This window comes from Oncorhynchus mykiss, chromosome 4 (assembly GCF_013265735.2).
Source record: "Oncorhynchus mykiss isolate Arlee chromosome 4, USDA_OmykA_1.1, whole genome shotgun sequence".
Taxonomy (NCBI): domain Eukaryota; kingdom Metazoa; phylum Chordata; class Actinopteri; order Salmoniformes; family Salmonidae; genus Oncorhynchus; species Oncorhynchus mykiss.
The window spans coordinates 14,103,524-14,124,104 of record NC_048568.1 but is presented as its reverse complement, the minus strand read 5'-3'; the positions used below and the strand labels follow the sequence as shown (position 1 = coordinate 14,124,104).

At 41.2% G+C, this 20,581-nt stretch overlaps 1 protein-coding gene across 1 annotated transcript in view; it reads right to left on the bottom strand.

Annotated features, from left to right (window-relative positions):
- Positions 1–20,581, bottom strand: part of LOC110522134 (heparan sulfate glucosamine 3-O-sulfotransferase 5) — a 67,024-nt gene that overhangs the window by 7,263 nt on the left and 39,180 nt on the right. The gene's annotated exons all lie outside the window — the stretch shown is intronic.

The window sequence follows — 20,581 nt, the reverse complement described above, 5'->3', positions numbered from 1 at the left end:
GGCCAGTCCAGTCCCCTTGTTTGTGGATTCCCATTTGGAAATGAAATGTTTTTCATTAAAGGCGGTATCTCTGTGAGGCTAGGGAGCGATTCACAGATCTCCTAGAGTGCTTTCATTTCAATGGCTCTTTGATTTATACAGGGTGTCATTGGCAGAACAATGCCGGGTACTTACAATGCTGAAGTAGACTCGGTCCTAATCAATGTACTGTTTTTAAAAGTCCCGACCTCTACTTTTAGAGTACATTTAATGTACTCCCTTAGAATTAAGGACGTCCCTTCTCTCCCAACTATCTTCTACGTCTTGCCTGGTAAGAGACGGCAAAGTTGAACGTACATTTGACTCTATGTAGGAATTCTATGGGAAACATATCTCTACTACCCCCATCTCCAGTACTCTACCTAAATACTGACATATTTTAATTCCTTCTAATCGCCCTGGCTGTTGAATCCACAGTGTGAGATTATCATGTCTGAATTAATTGCCTTTTTCACATGAACCCAGACTCATTTTAGCACTGAAAAGATGTCTGAGAGACTTCTGGTCAAATTAGTTTCAGATTAGGGTAATGTATAGTAAATTGCCTTTCAGACAAGTTTTCTTGACTCCGCTACAGAATCGTGTTTGCGCTTATCAAGGCATGTTACATTTACATTTTGGTCATCAAGATGGTGTTTTTTCTATGAAGCCCCCCGCATCAGCATAAACAGTCAACATTGTATTATAATATATAGCCTATAGCCTTCATAAGCTAAATTAGGAGCTCAATAGTCTCAAGCCAATCGGGTAGAAGACTCACACAATGTGACCTAAATAAACCAAGATGAGCCTCAGAGATATTCTTTTTGAAGGGCTTGGAAGACAAAGAGAAACGTTTGAACAATCGGCGTGTAGAGAGAGTACAGGTACCAGTGACAGAGGGAAACAAAGACTGACATATGTTCGATGCCTTTGTGAGCAGGCAGGTCCTTCGAGAGTAAATTGGAATTGTCTACACATAAACAGCTGCATCAATAGAAAGTTTGAGAAGGAATCACTTTCACCTGGAGTTTTTTCTAGATTCTGGAAGCAAGTTTATGACAATTTTTTTTTTTTTTAAGTTTCTCAAGTTTACTTTTAGCAAAAGGTCATGCTCTGACTCCGAGTCAATATGCAGTTTACCAGACAACACAAGGCATTGACATTAATGCAGGGAAGTCTAGTCTTTGTGAAAGTAATCTGTCAGACTTTACATCAAAGCATGGATATCCATAATAATGCACTCTGATGTTTCAGTTCTCAGCTAAATAACCTTTTATTCAGTCATTTTTCCATTTCCTCTCATCTCTGCTCCTGACCTTAACTGTCTCGGCGCATCTTACCTCTTGAATGCTTATGCAAAAAGCTGGAGAGCAGGCAATTTTTTTTCTCACATTTATTTTGACTGACATGAGTTCTGAACATACCATACCCGTAGGCTGTAAATTAAGCCTATCATATGTTATTACTACAATTTGTCCTCTACAATTGTAAATAGCATGGAGAAGCTTACATTATATTTCCCCAAGCACATTTGAACCAAGTAAATGTTTGCTATCCAAAGGCTTGATAATAACACCCATTTCCATATAGCCTATTGCATCCTATGAATGAAAAAGCCCTCATATTCGTTACTGTAGCATGTGCTTATAGACATGGATACTACGCATAATCCTGTTGACTTATTAAGGTGCCCGCTAGGTTCTGCTTGTGATATGTACTCTGCTATGCTGCTGTTCTAATTCTCAGAACATTGCACTGTGGTGGTGTGCCAGAAATAGATCAGTGCTGCAGTTGGTCTCAGTGGAGTTCCGTGAGCTCATAGTAGAACACCTGATTGGCCGTTGTTAGACAAGCCGGCGTCTCCTCTCAACCCCTCTCTGGTCCTGCCCCCCCCCTCCCCACCCCATGAGCCCCACAGAGCATGACCACAAAGCTGCTGGTTCTGTCCCAAATGCCACCCTATTCCCTGTATAGTGCACTACCTTTGACCAGGCTGGTTACTACTAGAGGTCGACCGATTAATCAGAATGGCCGATTAATTAGGGCCGATTTCAAGTTTATAACAATCTGACTTTTTTTTTTTTTTTACACCTTTATTTAATCTTTATTTAACTAGGCAAGTCAGTTAAGAACACATTCTTATTTTCAATGACGGCCTAGGAACGAACGGTGGGTTAACTGCCTTGTTCAGGGGCAGAACGACAGATTTTTACCTTGTCAGCTCAGGGCTTCAATCTTGCAACCTTACAGTTAACTAGTCCAACGCTCTAACCACCTGCCTCTCATTGCACTCCACGAGGAGCCTGGCTGTTTCGCGAATGCAGTAAGCCAAGGTAAGTTGCTAGCTAGCATTAAACTTATCTTATAAAAAACAATCAATCAATCAATCATAATCACTAGTTAACTACACATGGTTGATGATATTACTAGTTTATCTAGCGTGTCCTGCGTTGCATATAATCGATGCGGTGCGTATTGTTGCTCCAATGTGTACCTAACCATAAACATCAATGCATTTCTTAAAATCAATACACAGAAGTATATATTTTTAAACCTGCATATTTAGCTAGAAGAAATCCAGGTTAAATCCAGGCAATATTAACCAGGTGAAATTGTCTCACTTCTCTTGCGTTCATTGCATGCAGAGTCAGTGTATATGCAACAGTTTGGGCCGCCTAATTTGCCAGAATTTTACATAATTATGACATAACATTGAAGGTTGTACAATGTAACAGCAATATTTAGACTTATGGATGCCACCCGTTAGATAAAATACGGTAAAAATACGGTTCCGTATTTCACTGAAAGAATAAACGTTTTGTTTTCGAAATGATAGTTTCCGGATTCGACCATATTAATGACCAAGTCTATGATTTGATAGAGCAGTCTGACTGAGCGATGGTAGGCCCCAGCAGGCTCGTAAGCATTCATTCAAACAGCACTTTAGTGCGTTTGCCAGCAGCTCTTTATGACTTCAAGCCTATCAACTCCCGAGATTAGGCTGGTGTAACCGATGTGAAATGGCTAGCTAGTTAGCGGGGTGCGCGCTAATAGCGTTTCAAACGTCACTCGCTCTGAGACTTGGAGTGGTTGTTCCCCTTGCTCTGCATGGGTAACGCTGCTTCGAGCCCAGGTAGGAGCGAGGAGAGGGATGGGAGCTATACTGTTACACTGGCAATACTAAAGTGCCTATAAGAACATCCAATAGTCAAAGGTTAATGAAATACAAATGGTATAAAGAGAAATAGTCCTATAATTCCTATAACAACCACAACCTAAAACTTCTTACCTGGGAATATTGAAGACTCATGTTAAAAGGAACCACCAGTTTTCATATGTTCTCATGTTCTGAGCAAGGAACTTAAACGTTAGCTTTCTTACATGGCACATATTGCACTTTTACTTTCTTCTTCAACACTTTGTTTTTGCATTATTTAAACCAAATTGAACATGTTTCATTATTTATTTGAGGCTAAATTGATTTTATTGATGTATTATATTAAGTTAAAATAAGTGTTCATTCAGTATTGTTGTAATTGTCATTATTACAAATAAGTAAATAAAAATCGGCCAATTAATCGGTATCAGCTTTTTTTTGGTCCTCCAATAATCGGTATCGGTATCGGGGTTGAAAAATCATAATCGATCGACCTCTAGTTACTACTACCTGGACACAACGGGTTTGAATCCGTTCCATTGATTCCATTCCAGCTGTTACATTGAGCCTGTCCTCCCATAGCTCCTCCCACCAGCCTCTTCTGACCAACAGTGCTTTTTGGTCGTCCGCAGCTGTGGAGCGTCACATCACATGGAAGCCATAGGAACTGTCTAGAGAGACACATTGTCCCAGATCCAAAACATCAGACCAATACCATTTTCTCAAATTCAAATCATCCATTTGTTAATATATAGCCTATGACTAACTACTCTCTTATTTCCACAACCTTCTAACTCAACAGAATGAAATGGGGGAACAGAATGTCTATGGGATGGAGAGGAACATTAAGAAATGGTAATGGTGCACACAGAGAAGTGATCTGGGGAACTATTTCCAGTAGGCACATTTTTCCTCAAACAAGTCATTGTTCGCGCCCATGAGGCATGCAGCAAATTGGTATATTATATTCTGAATCATGTCCCATCTTGAGTTACGCTCATGTAATGTGACAGCTGAATATTAGACCCCATATCCACTTACATTTGGGGCGATTACATTGAGTTGGGTGATTTACCTCCCGCCATTTATTTGTGTCACTACTGCTGACGAGGTGCCGAGCAGCCGAGTAACTACCACAAGAAATGACACAGTCTACTGGACACAGACATAGTCACGCGTTCTTCCATAGTGGACAGACGACTGGTATTGTGCAGTAGACTGACGGCTACTATGAACTGGTGCAAAAGACTAGTGATTTAGGACAAAACAAATTCCATTCCTATTCATCTGATTCGGTACACATTCATGTAAAAAACTTTATTGCATTCTCTCACATTTCTAGGTGTCTGTCTGTTAATTAAAAAATCCCAATAAAGTTTAATGGAGACAGACTGAGGCGCCATTGTTCCCCGTAATGCCCAGTAATGTCATTTGAGGACAACGTGGAGGGATGGAAGAGATGGGGGGGGGGGGGGGGGTTATTATAATTATAATTAATATTATCTGTATTGATCTGTATTCTTATGCACCGGGGAATGATTCTGCTGTTCTGTCTGCAGCCAACCTCCATCCCATCCTTTTAGCCATTTGTCAATTTTGTGACATTACACCTACTTTATTTATCACCAGCATGCTGCAGTGCCTTTGTCCTGAACTCTCCTCTGGCACCAGCGTGTCTGCATGCCTCTGTCTGCCCCTGGCTGCAGCCAGCCCTCACTGTACACAGAGTAGACACGCCCCCTCTCTCTCTCACACACACACACACACCGTGTCCAGTGTGTCAGCTCTGGCGCCCCATACAGCACTGACAGTGAAAGAACATATACTGTATGTCTACTCAGTGCTGCATTCTGTCAGGGTGCTTATCTCAACATCAAAGTCAACTTAAAAGTGCTGTTCGTGTCCTTAGAGAGGATCCCACTCTTCACACTCCAGCTGCATGTGACGGACACAGCGGTGAGAGAACGACCATGACCTGGGAAAGAGACACCAAAGAAGCCATCAACACTGGGATGTTATGATTTACAGATCAAAATAATCTGTCTGTGGCTGCTTTGTCTACATACTGTAAAGACCTAAGCCCACAATGGAAAGCTAATATCAGAATTATACACAGTGAACAAAACAATAGGACCACCTGCTCTTTCCATGACAGAATGTCCAGGTGAAAGCAATGATCCCTTATTGATGTCACTTGTTAAATCCATTTCAAATCAGTGTAGATGAAGGGTAGGAGATTGGTTAAAGAAGGATTTTTAAGCCTCGAGACAGCTGAGTGTATGTGTGCCATTGTGTATGTGTGCCATTCAGAGGGTGAATGGGCAAGACAAAATATTTAAGTGACTTTGAACGGGGTATGGTAGGTTACTTAAGACAGAAACGATAGGAGGGAGGTTGGTTGGGGAGGACGGGTGGGGTGTATAATGTGAACATCTAGCAATCCAAAGGTTGCGTGTTTGAATTTCATCACGGACAGCTTTAGTAACTTTACAATTGCTTGCTACTGTGCAACTACTTAGCATGTTAGCTAACCCTTCCCCTAACTTGAACCCTTTAACCTAACTCCTAACCCTAACGTTAACCCTAACCTTAATTTAACTACTTAGCTAGCATGTTACCTAACCCTAACCTTATCCCATAGCCTAGCTAACGTTGGCCACCTAGCTAGCCTAGCTAATGTTAGCCATAACAAATTGGAATTTGTGTAATGTACATTAATGCTTTATGAAGAAAGAAGATCATGTAATACACACAAAAAGTGAATTTCTTTGGTGTGCCTGTCACGAATTTCGTATAAGTAATTTGTGTCTATTTCACAATCAGCTGTAATAGTGTGTTGCAGATAAATACATCATATGGCACGTGGTTCCATCTGAATCGTTGTTTCAAGTCCAGTGGGCTCAGGCTGTTGTATTTGTATCATTTGAGGGGCGTTCATCATGAGCAAAGTCATTTATATAATTTGACTTAGTCTGTGAAAACCATTGTTGCATAAGTATTCACCCCCTTTGTTTAGGCAAGCCTAAATTAGTTCAGAAGTAAACTATGGCTAAACAAATCACATAATAAGTTACATGGACTCACTCTGTGTGAAATAATAGATGTCGGCAATACTTTTGAATGACTACCCCTTCCTCTGTCCCCCATACATACAACATCTGTAAAGTCCCTCAGTCAAGTATTACATTTCAAGTACAGACACAACTACAAAGAGCAGGGAGCTTTTCGGAAGCCTCAAAGGGCCGTAATTGGTAGATTGGTAGCAATAACAAATCAGACATTGAATATATATTTAAGCACGGTCAAGTTAATAATTATGCTGTGGATGATGTATTAAACTACCCAGACATCAAAGATGCAGTCGTCTTTCTGAACTGAACTGCAGGACAAGAAGAAAATTGCTTAAGGATGATGCCATTGGTTATTTTTGAAACAGCTACAGAGTTCAATGGCTGTGATGGCAGAAAACTGAGGATGGATCACCAACATTATAGTGAGTCCACAATAATGACTTAAATGGCAGAGTGAAAAGAAGAATACTAAATATACTGAATAAAAATATTCCAAAACAAACCTTTTCTCGCTGAAACGCTTAACACGTTCAAAAGTGAATACTGGAACAATATTTCTAACATAGAACGTGAGGAATGGTCAGAGGTGATTTATAGAACACCAATGTCAATTTTTTTGTTATTTTGTGATGTAATAAACATTTTTATAAAGTAAATATTGTAACTTGGAAAGTATACCCACTACATGCATGAAGTTTCCATACTATGCGTTGCGCATGTAATATGAAAAATGATAAAAGTGTTTTTGTTAAGAGGGATGTGTTTTGAGAAGCTATAAGAGATGCTTGTTTTTTATAACTTTGCACAGTGAGTAGTCACCGTCCCTGAGTGAGGTCAAAGAGCGTGTCAGCCTGCCGGAACAGCCCCTTTCCTGCAAACTGTATAATTATGGGTTAAGAAATGAAAATACCAGACCAGAAAGATGTGAAGCTGCAGCTTTGAACTTTGAATCTCATCACGAGGTGGAGATGATAAACTCAACTCCTGGACAATCACTGGTACGAATGATTAGCTGTGCTAAGTAAAGTTTCTTCTAAAGTGAATATAAATTAGGACCATCCTGTTACTCTGCTCAAACCATCGATACGTCTGGCTAGCCTATCTTCAAAGAAGCCTTTTCAAAAGTGAATGAAAGGAAAGTCTGTAGTTCTGTTCAGGATTTTACGAAACCGGATACCGGTCACCGGATACCGGACAACTACAAAGAAGGACAACAATAGAAGACTTGTTGGAACCATTTCAGACAATCAGAGTCTTACTAGCGTGCCCCGAAAAGGCCCAACCCCCTTTCCAAGGCTGCCCTGTTCACCGAGAGACCCCCGGCGAATAGATTCATGATTTATTTTCGTGTGCAAAGTTTATGGTTACTGTAAGTGAGAGGAGTTTCTGAATGTACCAATGTTAAGTGTCTCTGTCCCTCTCTCTCCCTCCATCTCTTCTTTCACAAGCATCAATGTCATTCCACTAGGGACCTGTTTTCAGCGTATTACGTCTCCAGTCAATAACCAGTGCAGAGTGTGTATGTTTATCCTGTGTTCCCATTTAATGAGCTAGTAAAAAATAAACACATTTGTATAGTACTGAATCATAACTACGGCTCTGGTTTTTGCAAGGAGGCTACGACTGTTCAGAATGATGATATGATACGAGGTTATTATTAATAAGTTGACTGTTTATAGATGTGATGGGTAAAGACCTTTTAGAGTTGAATTCAGGAGATGGCTCTCGTGGTGCCCCAGATCCTAATGAGTTAATTGTTACATGATTACGTTAATTGGGTAACAATTAAACATAGTTAGTTAATTAGATAAATAACAGTCTTCAGATTAATGTTAAAGTCAAGTCATGACAATAACCTACAACACAAAGCCAAAGTGAATATTCCTTAGTGGCAAAGTTACAGGTTTGATTAAATCTGCTTAACAATCTATGGCAAGACTTGAAAATTGCTATTTAGCCATGATCCAACACCTTGACAGAGCTTGAATAAAATAATGATGGGAAAATATTGCACAATACAGGTATGCAAAGCTTTTATGAGACTTAACCAATAATAAAGGAACTAATTGGTAGAAGTTCCCCTGAGTGTATTCTATCCCTTTAGAATATTCCATATGAAGGCCAGACATGAGGGAAGGAATGAAGCAGTGGGATGAAATAATAAACAGCATCACTGCACTGAACTCAAAATACAATATCTGCTTTACTGCTGACTATGGTGCGACCTTGAAGCAACAAATAAGACAGAACTCCGATGCAATAAACTCACAGCCTAGAGACAGAGCGGGAGAGAGATACCAAGGTTTATGCCTTCTCCCCTCAAGGCAAAGTCAGTATAGTGTGGCATTTACACTCCATCTCTGCATTGTTTATCTCCCCACGCCTTCTGAAGATGTGATATGAATGACACTATAGATCCCAGACCCTGATGAAGTACACCTTATGTGCACAATATTACAAAGAGACGTGCACACATCCTGATTTTGTCTATCGATGTAAACGGTAGATATCGCACAAAACATTCAAATGCATTTCTCTCTCATTGTTATCCGAGAGATGGCGTCACCCCTACGGACGCTCGTCCCTCAACTGAGATTAGAGTCGTCGCACATCTGAGGTCGACAAAGGATTGTCTCGTTCTATTCCTGTGACTTAGCCTATCCCACAGGGGACTGAGATGTCATTTACAAACGAGGCACAGGAGAGCGCCACACCTCCAATTAAAGGCGTCTGTTTGCTTTTACAAATCTCGGCAAACTACAGCCACCTGCATTCGCATCCACCATGTTTTCCCTTGATGTATTTTAACTAGATACCCTGGATCGTTATAAACACTGACAACTAACTAGATTAGGTATGAAGGACTGATTTACCTTTGTAGTTACGCTAATAGAAGAAGGCCTGTGATATTTTTTTTTGGGGGGGGGGCATGTGATCTCTGGCTGCCTCTCTACCTCATGGGGGAACCTGGGCCACATCAGACAGAAACACCTGCTAAGAGAGAGGGCTCTGGAGCAGCTGGCTTCCCCAACAGATGGACCTCCCAACCCACTCCCCAAAGAGGAGAGTCTGCTGTCTTTACATCTAACTAGCCCATACACCCTCTCCTCTCCAGCTCTGGAGCCTGGAAGGTTGGAGGCCCGGCTGTGCCATGCTGGCTCTGTGCTGATTCTGTGCTCAGTAAAGCAAAGCGTACCATCGGCAGGATGACGTCTGTCTGGTACACCACCAGATGAGCAGTGCTGCACAATCACAACCTCCCCAGGGTAGCCACTGCTGCTGCGTCAACCCCCCTAATTCAGTTCCATTATCGCTACATGCTGTTTCTTAGATGTACTGGGCTCTGCTCCCCCACTACTATAGCAAGTTAAGAGACTGGGCAGCCACTGCTAAAGCAGAGGCTGTCAAGTGGAAACAACTTAATCCAGATATCCAGATATCCAGGGGAGACGAGCTTAGTTCTGTAGAACAGTGTCGTGACTGCATGATTTCTAGGCAGATACGTCATCTAAACAAGGCACGCTGGCACAGGTTTATACTAGAGGGCTTTTTTGTTGGCGGGATGTAATAGGGGACAGGCCTGCATATGCCGTGTTTCAAGGTACATAGAGAGGGCCTTTATAATGCACACACGCACACCTTTGTGGTATTTTAATATTTTTCCAGTCAGCAAACACTTGATCATCTTGCAGATTGCCCATGATATGGCACAAGAGAGAGACAAAATAGCCATGAATCAAGCAGGGTGTTTTATCCAAATATGAAGGGACAGTCGCCATTAGCCTAGCGATGACAGGACCAGATCTTATCAGGGGCTTATGGATGCACACCTGGGTAAATAATCTCTGCCATCCACACACTGCCTAATAGAGGAAGCCTAGCAAGTTCATTGTGTCATATACAAATGATACACATGGTGCGGCTGGCTTCCGAGTTAAGAGGGCGGGTGGTAAGAAGAGCCGTTTGGCGGAGGACGCATGACTCGACCTTCGCCTCTCGAAGTGTGTTGGGGAGTTGCAGCGATGAGACAATCAGTGGCGACGCGTAATTCAGAAGAGGTGGGGCAAATAATGGTGGGGCGAATAATAATAATAAAAAATAATAATGTTTGCCTGTTTTGCATGTTATTTTGGCATTAATACATATCACATATCAGTTTTCAAACAATGTAAAAAAAAAAATCACTGAGTTAATAAAGCTGCATACAAACATGGTCTCTTTTTTGCTTTCTTGAATAATGCAGCTCCAAAATGCAGGTGTTTCAGCCTAGATCAGTGCTTTCTGTGGTGGTGGGGCAGCCAGCGGAAAATACGGAGCGTCGGGGTTGGTAATGTTCTATAGTTGCACCGTGATTGGCTCAGTGTTCTGTCACTCATAGGGACACTACGTCAGTTCAAAATCTAAGGGTAGAGCTCGAAAATGCAAGCCCCTTGGGTGCTGCCATAGACTTGCATTAGAAGTCCCCATCCAAGAATGCTCAAGGTTCTTGGCCACAGATACAATGATGTCAAATCACGTTATATCTACCGTAGCTTTGATTGGGCTGATCATGTCAACATCATACTTTCAAAATCTTAGCTAGCAAGCTAGACAAGTGTCAGGGAAAGATTACATACTTACCTGATTTGTTTGATATTAATAATAGTAAACGGTTATATACTTAACTAAGAGTAAGACTGGCCTGCTAATGCTGAGTTTTTATGGTGTCCACTCTAGCTTCCTGCTGTCACGTTCTGAACTTAGTTCCTTTGTTTTGTCTTTGTTTTAGTATGGTCAGGGCGTGAGTTGGGGTGGGCAGTCTATGTTTGTTTTTCTATGTTGGTTTCTTTGTTCGGCCTAGTATGGTTGTCAATCAGAGGCAGGTGTCGGTAGTTGTCTCTGATTGAGAATCATACTTAGGTAGCCTTTTTCCACCTGTGTTTTGTGGGTGTTTATTTTCTGTCTTTGTGTATGTCGCCAGACAGGAACTGTTTCAGTTTTCATTCGTTCACTTTAGTTGTTTTTTTTTGTATTTCAGTGTTCAGTTTGATTAATTAAATATTACATCATGAACACTTACCATGTTGCAAATTGGTCCTCCGATCCTTCTCGCTACTCCTTAGAAGAGGAGGACGAAATCCGTTACACCTGCAGTTAGTCTGGGCATCTGATTAAGGGAATAGGTTTTTCTAGGGATAGCTTGAGCTGACAATGACTTGGTGCTAAAATTCTAAAAGCTGGCATTCTATAGACACGATGTTTGTGTGTGACCCGAGATAGAGATGGCCTAGAAGAGTTAAGAACAATGTCTCACTGTCTCATCTTCCTGGCATCTGGGAAACTAAGCCGGGTTGGAAGGTAAACAACATCCCGTGCAGATAACCAGGAGACGGACCAAGGTGGCTTATGGGAAAGGTAGGAATGACTGACTGAGCATTTAGGGCCTATATAAGATCGCTGTTTTTTCATTATCAGTTAAGCTCTCGGCAACACAACCTAGGATGTGCGGTCGACGGTTTCATTATTGCTATAATTAATCGACGCCGAATAAAGACGATTGTTTTGAATAATTGACCAAGTCTCTCAAAGAACTGAAATGTCCACTACACAAGCAGTCACCATCATGAATCAAGTCAACAATCTACCGGCAAATCCTTTTCAATCCTTGTCATATGAAGAGAAATTATAGATAAATTGGCCATTGGACATAAATATTACACAACAAGTTGGAAATCGCAAATTCAACAATGAGTGGAACTGGGAAATTAAACTCGGAACTGGGAAATCTCAGACTTCAGAAAGTTCAAGACAACTGGGAATTCGGATTAATAATTGGTCATCCAACTCTGAATTCCATGTCGGGATTTCGGGCCTCTTTCTAGACCGCCGTGCCACCTTCCTGTTCAAGTGAGCACAGCACAACAAGGTGAGTCCAAAAAATGTATTGTATGCTGCTGCATAAATGATGTAATATGCCAAGAAAGTAATACTAAGTGTATGTTGTGTAGTAAGCTTTTAGTATTCCATGTGCCTCACCCTAATCAGTTGGTCCCTTTCCTACATCATCATTTAGTCTACTGTTCTGAATTGATGGTGCATGTAGCCTATTGCCTGTTTTAGAGAAATGTAATCATTGAATATTGTAAGTGCTTTCATTGTCTGCTTATATCTCCCTTTATTTATCCTATGGTTCTGACTTGGTGTACGGGGAGAATACTGTAAGAACAGCCCATGTTCTGAATTCTGTCGCTGTACATTTCAAAAGTGCTGAACAAATGGTTATATTGACTACGTCCGTCCTAGCTCGCCCATTAATCTCTTAATCGAAATTACAGATTGCCTCTTATCCGCTTATCGTCCCCTTATGCCATAGTTTGTACATCTCAATTGTCAGTAGAAACCACATTTATTTAAGCAAGTAAGCCATGTTTTTTTTTAAAGGCAGTAAATGAGGCTGAATGAACTGTTTCGCTGCCAGTGGAGGCTCTGCTGATATCCAGGTGTAGCAGTGGTAAGGTGTTGGGACAGCTTTATGTAGGCCCTAACAGTTTGTGGGCACCGTTTGTCACCGTTAAAGTGCAATTAATCTATTGTTTAGTGTTGTGTTGTGTAGTGGCATTGCTGGCATACACCCCGCCCCCCCCAAAAAAAATGTTTGCCCCGCCAAGATTTAGATGCTAAAATCGCCACTGTAAATGATGGTTATGAAACAAACCAAAACTTGTTTCTCACATGTTTAGCAGGTTGCGAACTATGCAAACAATGTTTCAACGTCAAGAATGAGAACGGTAAATAACTGTAATTAACACATGCATTAACATAAATATATGTTACCAAATGATGGGGATTAACGATACATTTACTAGGCCTACTGGTAACATAAGTAATAGGGAATTCACAAAACTAAACAGAAATTTACAAAACATAAATGTGTGCATCCGAACAGTGCACTGTGCACACGCCAACTTTCCTTTCCAATTCGCAAGTCGCTGCCTGAAAAAAAGAGATCTGTATATAATGACGAGATGCTAATTATCTCCACCCTAACAATGAGATTCGTTGTCCCAAAGGCAGGAGGGCAGGCTACAAGCTTAGGGCTGCATATTAATCACATAGAAACGCATTGGGCTTATCCTGGACAGATTTTGGTGAGAGAGAGCCCTCTCGCTTCACCTCTTCCACTCTGCTGAATCTATCTCACCGGAGAAAGCATCCGCGTGAGCGAAACGGCGCCCCTCTGTCTTACTATATGTATCTGATGCTGTCTGGCTAAAGAAAAAGTATGACATGCCATAGGCTACTCTTTCTGTGCAGACAGCATCATATGTTCTACATACTGAGACAGAGGGGCAAAGTTTTGCTCGCTTGGATGATTTAGCTGAGATTGATGCATCTTTCTGCCGGAGCGTGTCTCTGTAAAATAAATGATCAATATTTCAATATTTTGTTTGGATGGGTAAGGAGGTACGATAGGGCCCGATGACAGGGAAACACTGCTGGTTTGTCAGTCTGCTGTCTGTCCCACCTCTCAATACCGGTGTTATTTTTGTGCGCTGTGGTTGGCTGCAGTCAAATTTCTTCATCGTCTCCCATGAATGAATTTACACGTCCCATGTTATGTAATTGGTAAGGATGAGTTGAAATCCACTTTGTTATTGTTTTGTGGCATATTCATTTATTTTCTTTTGCGTGTTTTATAGGCCTGTACAGCCAGCAATGGAGTCAGGCGCATAGACTATTTACTGTGCTTTGATTGACAACCGAACAGTCAGCAAGTGTTGACTAGTTTATAAAAGGTGTCGAACTGATTGAATAAAGTCAATCTCATATATCCTTTTGCTATTCATAAATCATACAACGTAGTTATATGTCCACGGTACCGCGTTGGAACAAGTAAACCAAATATCTTGTTTCTATTTTCCTAGGATTCGAAGCCCATGTCAAGACTCGTCAGTGTAGCCTAGTGATGGGTTGGTCACGAACAAACGGCTCTTTTTGAACTGATCTTTTAGGTGAACCCGAATCGTAGAAAACCGAATCGTATCGATCAGAGAGCCGTTCATCTGTCTCCTTTATTTGCATATTGCTAGGCTACAGTACTACTGTTTTTTGGCGATTTATCTGCAGATAAATTATGAAAACATTTGATGAAGATGTTGAATCCTCTCTACAAGAACAATAGGTAGCGGAGAGAGACCCTCATTCTGGTCCAAAATATGATAAAAGAAAACAGATTGACGGTTTTAGGGGCACAACATTCTGAAATTACATTTTTGTCCCCCCCAGTTTTATCATTGGCATGTGATACAAAACAAAGGCAATGGTGTGCTTTAGGACACTGTGGACTCCTCTGAGCAGTCAAGTAGTGCCCCCCCACTTCTAAAACCAAAGTTGCACCACTAATAAAAACTAATGTCATGATACTTACATGGTATTATTAAAGATATTGATATAGGCTACTGCTGATTTCTGTGGCGCAAAGCCCATGTTTAACACCTGCTTCATTCTTCAGTCATATATGTAGGTCAATTCATGGACGCCTGACTTTGTGCACCCCCACTTTTATACAATCTGTCTGGGGATCTGGCTGTCCTCCCCAGGATGTCCCTGCTATTCTATATTGTTTCTCAAAATGGAATTCATGATAACTTGGCAGAACAACCTTTTTTTTCTTAGGTTTTTGCCACAATAAATTAAATTGAAAGAATTGACCAGATTAGTTTTCCTGACTAGACTACTAATCTACCGCCTTCCCTCAAAGTCCCACCCACAGTGATTGATTGACAGGTCTGAAATCCTACCAACTCTGTGACTCACAAACATCCTGCACCCTCCTCTGACAATCCCACCCACACTGATTGATAGACCAAATGGTTAAAGGGATAGTTCACCCAAATTACACAGTGTCCGCACTAGTGGAGCCAACAAAACACATAATTTCAAGAACAAACATCATTGTGGCAATTCATATTTTGTAGTAAAACTGTAAACATGACTTTAATCTCAAGAGAAGGCAGGTTTAATGTTAAAGGTTCTCTTACTTAGAAAATAGTCCTGATCGTCTAGGCCTAGTCTAGGGATGGGCAACTTTGATGGGAGTGGGGGCCACAAAAAATCTGAACTCCTCATGAGGGGCCGCAGTTGCTCGCAGGTCTGCATACCCACATCCATACCCACATTGCTAGCAAAAGATCTAAGTGACCCCACTCTTGACAGCAGAGAGAGAATTTTCATTTCGTGCAATTCTATACATTTTGCCATGGGTGTAGAGAAGATTTTTGCCATTTTTAAACTAATTTCATGCAATTCTACACATTTTGCCATAGGATGGAGAGAAATGTTTGCAAAAGCGGGGCCACAGCCGCTAGTTGCCATCCCTGGCCTAGACGATATCCAAAACAGTGTATTCAATCATTTAGCTGTGTATTTCAGATGGACTCAAGGCATTAGAATGTACCACCAAAATAGAGCTCCCCCCGTAACATCGATAGGCTTAAGCTACTACATGATACTAACATTTTCCCTATACCCATCATGAGGTTGCCATAACCTAGGCTATGAATTAAAGTTTACAACTGTGGAAAGGGACATTTCATTTGTTATCTTATATGACTGGAAAAAGACACAGGTCATCCTGTTCCTCCTTTTTCCACAATCATTTTTTTAGGTTTCACTATTTGTATTTTTAGGAAATTCACTGAGGAGGATGATCCTCCCCTTCCTCTTCTGAGGAGCCTTCACTGGTAGTAAAAGTAGTGCACTATATACGCAATAGGGTACCATTCAGAGCTTTCGCTCTCTGAGTCATGTGAAAAACACTGGGGACTGAGATCTCCTGAGATCTCCCGTCCATCCCAGGCTTTTGGGTCAGCGTTTCCTCACACTGCTTCTTCCTTTCTGGCAGCTTCACACGCAGTGCAACACCCAAGGGTATCTATACTTGAGAAGAGGGTCAGCACATTATATGAAGATATCCATTTCAGACATATTGCAAACGACAAGGTATCGGCTTGTAAATCTAGTAATGTAACTACCACTGTGGTAATGTATGTGCACACAGCTCCTTATTTCCTTTCAGTAGTGGGGGAGGTCTGCTTGGGTGCTCATGGGTAATGGACCCAGGAGTCATTTAGTTGGGGGGGGAGAAGGGCACCCATCTGGCAAGAGACAGCAACATGCACATGAACCTAATTAACCCACCCCACCTTGTGCTGCATATGCAGCAGGATATTTCCCAGAACCCTCGCTGTTTACAGCCATCAAGCTCCTTCTGATTCCCAGTGACAGGTCTGCTGCTCTGACTTGCATAAAGAATCCACCCCACCGATCTGTTTATCATTTCATCCACTCGGCTCCGCAGAGACCTGTTGGTGCCCGGGATTCTCAGGTTGTCCGCAAACAGCCCACCACAGCACACAGCAGGCCACCCCCATTAAGGCTGTAAACCCTTTCCTCAAGATGGATAGTCTTATTGCCTACATCTTTGATAGTGGACCAGCCACATACAATCAAATTAATATTAGCATTTGACACTTTTTTTCATTTGGGGTGGACAACAATGATATTGAATCAAATGCCCGGATCGATAGATTCAATCTCAAGTTTCAATCACACGAGCAGTTTGTTCGAGCAGGGAATCTAAATGGAAATTCACAGTGGGAAACTGGAGTGAGATCCCCATTGCTGTTCACTATACTTGAATGGTTGTAGATACTTATCCCCTGCTTTAAACGGACTGAAGCGAACACTCCTCCAGTCTCTGTAATGAGCTGATGATGAGCACCATGTTCTCTCTGTAATTGGGTCCTTGTTAGGGTGCACCATTCCAGTCCTCATCTGGTCTACAACAGTGAAAGACAAGAGATGTGAGAATACATTTAAAGCTATCTGTCTCTTTACAGTCTAATCACCACTACTATAACCTTGAACCCTTTACAGTTTATTCACCACTATTACGACTTAATCATGAACAAATGTAAAACTGGGAACTTTCCTTAAAGCCTATTCAACATCACTGACATAACATGCTTCCATACATGCATTAAAATGTTGGATGACAATAGCTAAATGAAATCCACATACACAGAGGGCACAAAGCATTAAGTACACCTTCCTAATATTGAGTTGTGCCCCCCCAATATCCCATTTAAAGGCACTTCAATCTTTTGTCTTGTCCATTCACCCTTTGAATGGCCCGCATACACAATTCATGTCTCAATTGTCTGACGGCTTGAAAATCCTTCTTTAACCTGCCTCCTCCCCTTCATCTACACTGATTGAAGTGGATTTAACATCAATAACGAATCATCGCTTTCACCTGGTCAGACTATGTCACGGAAGAGCAGGTGTTCATAATGTTTTGTACACTCAGTGTTCATAGCTACTGTAGTCAATGTTGGTCAGTTCTGTTTACATCATGTTGGTCAGTTCTGTTTACATCATGTATCGACTCGTTTAACTATTCATACTCACTAGACGCTCGTCCTCCTTCACCACACTTCATCACGTCGTATCAACGTCTCCAGTCAATCAGCCGATTGATCGTTCTGACCAATAACAGCGTGGAGATGGTCGTGGCGGGTCGACTGATTAGTGGAACTATCACACAACTGTCACACAAGACACTCTCTCTACCACTGAACACTGGAGAGATGCCTACTAAGGGGGCCTGGTGTGTTGTCGCCCAAGGTGGGCAGCTTCTATTGGTTTGCAACAGTCTAAACTCATTGGTGGCACTTTCGGATTCTTCTTCATGTGCCCGTTTCACCATGTTGCCAAACAAAGTCTCATCCTGGTGTCATTATGCATTAGCTTCATCACCAAAATAAACATCTTACTCTAAGAGGATTTGCCCATCAATACTAACCCTGTAGAGTCTGACTCAATAGAGGTCAGTGTCAACCAATGTAAACAAATCCACCAGCACTGGCAAAATTCTGATATATATATATATATATATATATATATATATATATATATATATATATATATATATATATATATATATATATATATATATATATATATATATATATATATATATATTTTGTAACAAATTCTGCATGATTTTTAATCATCTTCATCTGGTTAAACAGAATCACCTGAGGGATCCAAACAAAAATGACTTCCAATGGAACTCCCCTCGTTCCCAACCAATGGTGTCAATAAAGACCGTAAAGCAGTCAAATCCAACTGAGTCCCCGGAGAACACTAATGCATGAAATAACTGACTAACTGCTACTACTAAAAATGTATGCTAAATAGATGTAGACACGTTTTTATTTTCTTGGAATACCTTTCAACTAGGAATGAAATGTTTATTTGTGCTCCTGTCCAGGTCTGCCAATGCATGCTTTGAATTAGATTCGGGGTTGGAAAGTCGTTTCCACTACTTCTGACTATTTTTAGTCTGACGCAATCAAACTGAAATAAACATGATGTCCATCTACAAAGGCACTTTTTGTGTGTGTGGATAGATTGTGGGATCTATCAATGTAATTATCTACATAATTTCCAATCACCCATATATTGATAATGAGGGATGTTTGTGATTTGTGAGAACATTGTTTGTTTACGTGTTTCTGTGGTAAATCAATGTGTTAGCACATTGAGATTTTTCTCTCTCGCTTTTTGTGAATATGGGGCAGCCTCTGTTCCTCTATGAAAATCTATTAGCAGCATGATTAAAATCAGCTCACTTGCGGAATGTTAAACAGAATAAAGTAGAGACGAAAAAACTTAAATCTGTGTCCTAGTCCTTCGTCAGACGACGACATGGGCAAGAGCACCTCCTGTCCTATAACTTCTTCTCAACCAAGAGAAATCTGTCAGGACAAAGCCACACGGAGAACAAGTATTATCCAGATGCTCAAAGCAGGAGAGTCTATTGTCAATCCATTTGTCACAGTGTGGAGAGGTGGCTTTATCTCATTCGTGGAGAACAATCCTTTTTTCTTGCAGACAGACGGCGCTGATGATCCCTTTGACCATGCACTTGTTCGAGCAGAGGATTTGGACCTCAGTGGAAGACAAAAGGGAGTGAAGAGAGAAGATACTAGGTACATGTATTCCTCTGCAGAGTCTTGCACAAATTGGCCCTGCCTTTTGTACTGGTCAACGTTGGTTCCACAGCATTTGTACTGGTCAACGTTGGTTCCACAGCATTTGACTCCAGTGACTTTATGAATGACTGTGGGGAAAAAAAACCTTACCTGACTCCCCAAATAATATCCACCATAACATTTGCACAACGGAAGTGATAATAAACCTTCACAGTACACTGGGACACTAAAGCCATGTTAGAGAGAGGAGAGAAGTGTAGAGTCTCAAAATAACTAAAACCTTCCCTATTATTAGTATGCTCCATCCATTTCCAGACACATTTGCCATTTCAAGAATGTCAGTGGAGTGCAGAGGGAGGGAGGCAATAAAACATAGAAGCTTGGACGCTCCACTTATTACAATTCATTATTTATATGGCCACATTAGCTAGGCAAAACCCACCATTTCATATAGAGGGGTTCTCTTCAGCCAGAGCCCGGGCAGATGGGATCGAAAAGCCGCCTTGAGTACACGGCCCATGAATAATGGATTCAGTGTGTTGCTGTGCTGCTGAATGATAACGGCCCTCCTCCACTCTCTCTCTCGATAATTTTGTGTACGTGCTCTGTGAATCCAGTGCTTTCTAAACATATTTAAGCCATGCATTGACTGTTTGGTCTAAGGAATATCTCATCAAAGCCTTCTAGTGTAGCATAGATAAAGACCATCTTACAAACCATACCACTGTACATTACAGGCTCTGAATTGAATTAGAAGATGACACTAGTGGCCCATTAGGAGAGATTACAGTGTATACAGTCTACCAACTTATGGAGAGATTAGAGATCAACTCTCTGAATGTTCCATGTATTGGCGTGCAATGAATTATACTATGTATTAGAGAACGACCGATAATTGGCCGAGTCGGTATCAAACAGGTGTAAAAACAATACTCTTTGTAATTGAAAATATATTTCATAGCGATTTAGATGGTACAATGATTCCCTATACTATTCAGTGCTTGTTTTCTCACAAACTGAAATTGAGCGAACAGTGTCAAATTTTAGCAACCAGGAAATGACAAAGTAACTTCCACTAGATAACACAGACATTAAGTCGGAACAGCTTTCGCATTTTGACGACAGATGCCGCTCCGGTGGGAGAAATCAATAGTTGAATATCGCAGCCAATCACAAAGCTGGCAGGTAATTAATACAGTGAAACACTATCATTCCACTATTACAGCCAGATATATTATGGACATTTTCTGAAATTACAATGCAAAAATTCAAAAAAACTCCTATGTGTAGCA